The sequence below is a fragment of the Triticum aestivum genome, chromosome 3A (assembly GCF_018294505.1).
Source record: "Triticum aestivum cultivar Chinese Spring chromosome 3A, IWGSC CS RefSeq v2.1, whole genome shotgun sequence".
NCBI lineage: Eukaryota > Viridiplantae > Streptophyta > Magnoliopsida > Poales > Poaceae > Triticum > Triticum aestivum.
This window is the reverse complement of record NC_057800.1, coordinates 47,282,740-47,283,019: the sequence shown is the minus strand read 5'-3', so window position 1 is coordinate 47,283,019 and position 280 is coordinate 47,282,740.

Genomic DNA, 280 nt, shown 5'->3' with positions numbered 1-280 from the left:
AGCCCTGTGCTCGCCTAAGTTATAAAAATCCTACCGAGTGGTAAGCCAGCCTTCCACTCGGGGGCTTAGCTGCAGCCCTGTGCTCGCCTAAGTTACAAAAATCCTACCGAGTGAAGAGCAACCCTCTCACTCGGAGGCTTAGCTGCAGTCCAAGCACTCGCCTAAGTTATAAAAATCCTACCGAGTGAGGAGCAACCCCCCCACTCGGAGGCTTAGCTGCGAATCCGTTTCGCCTAAGTTATCAAAATCCTACCGAGTGTAGAGCAACCCTCTCACTCGG